Source organism: Hylobates moloch, unplaced genomic scaffold (assembly GCF_009828535.3).
Source record: "Hylobates moloch isolate HMO894 unplaced genomic scaffold, HMol_V3 SCAFFOLD_358, whole genome shotgun sequence".
Classification (NCBI taxonomy): domain Eukaryota; kingdom Metazoa; phylum Chordata; class Mammalia; order Primates; family Hylobatidae; genus Hylobates; species Hylobates moloch.
Window position 1 is genome coordinate 1,619 of NW_026652633.1, and position 1,685 is coordinate 3,303.

The 1,685-nt window shown below is 39.2% G+C and overlaps 1 non-coding gene across 1 annotated transcript; it reads left to right on the plus strand.

Annotated features, from left to right (window-relative positions):
* Positions 1-1,240: 1,240 nt before the first annotated feature.
* LOC116464273 (U6 spliceosomal RNA) lies at positions 1,241-1,344 on the plus strand. The gene has a single exon (XR_004246891.1). It is a non-coding gene; the product is annotated as a U6 spliceosomal RNA (small nuclear RNA).
* The last annotated feature ends 341 nt before the right edge of the window (positions 1,345-1,685 follow it).

Sequence of the window (1,685 nt, forward strand, 5' to 3'; positions counted from 1 at the left end):
CTATTCAAAGGCAAGAATTCTATCATTCATATCCAGACCTTAGGAGTGAGGCTGAGATGCCCCCTTGGACTGAAGAATTAAAAAAAAAAAAAAGTCATGGTGAAACAATAAGAGGAATGGTTTTCTTTGACCACACTGCCCCCTCCATGAGGCTGCAGGACACCATAGCTGAGAGTCCCCCTGGGCCCATAGTTTCTGCGGTGGTAGGGTTGGGCTGGAGGTGGATGTGCAACTTCCCCACCATTCTGGAACCCTTTGTAGATGGCTCGCTCCTATAGCATCCCACTTGAAATATTGGGAATGGTGGCAGGGCTGGACCATCTGGAGTCAGGACAAAGAACAGGGGGTAAGGGGCTCATAGGAACCAGCTCGTGGATTTTGGTGCTGCTCTGCATTCCCACCAGCAGAGATGCCACACCATAAAAACTAGCCAACAGCATCATGTGCAGGAAACATGGTGCAAATTCCTAACAATAGTACTGCCCAGCCAGGGAAGGCAACTTCCAACCATGCCTGATCGGAGACAATTGCAGAGCCCAGGCCTACATGACGGCAGAGCCCAGCCAGTGGTCTTATCAGGCTCTGGAGCACAGTCAGAAGAAATACCATTCAATCTCAGAGGACAGGAAGCAACTCAAGTCGAATTAGAGAACTCACCAAATTTGCCTGTCTGGGGTTGCAACCAGCCAGCATATCCAGAATCCCAAACTAGACTACATAGTAAAGGTCTATCACCACCAAACAACACTTGCAGAGACTGGAAGGGATGTCCATCTCCTATCTGCATAAAGACACCAGGTTTATGAAAAACCAGAGAAATGTGACACCACCAAACAAAAAACTAATAAAGCTCCAGTAATGGATCCAGAAGAAAAGGAAATCTATGATATGACTGAAAGAGAATTCAGAATAATTGTCTTGAAGAAGTTCAAAGAACTATAAGAAAATACAGATGGAAAACTGAATGAAATTTAAAACAAAAATGAACAAATTTAGAAGTTTGGCAAAGAAATAGAAACTATTAAAAGAACAAATAGAAATCATAGAGATTTTAAAATATAGTAACTGAACCGATAAACTCAATACAAAGTAACAGTAAGAATGTAGAAATGTTTTGTGTGATCAAAGTGAAGTTATAGCTTAAAATAACTTTTTATAACAGATGTGTTTTACAAGATTCATGATAACCCCGAAGCAAAAACCTATAATAGATACACAAAAAATTAAAAGGAAGAAATCAGTGCTTACTTTGACAACACATATACTAAAATTGGAATGATACGGAGATTAGCATAGCCCCCGCACAAGGATGAAATGCACATTCATGAAAGGTTCCAATATAAAATTGGTTTTAAAAGAAAGGAATCAAAATATACCACTAGAGAAAATCATTTAAGCACAAAGAAAAACTGTAAGAGGAAGAAACAAAAATAATTTATGAAACAACTAGAAAACAAGAAAATGACAATAGTAAGTCCTTGCCTATCAATAATTACCTTGAATGTAAATGAATTAAATTCTCCAAGCAAAAGACATAGAGTGAGTGAATGGATAGAAAGGAAGACCTAATCATTTGCTGCCTGCAAGAGACTCACTTCAATTCTAACGACACACATGGAATGAAAGTGAGGGGATAGAATAAGATATTCCCTTAAAATGAAGCCAAAAAAGAGCACAGGTAATGA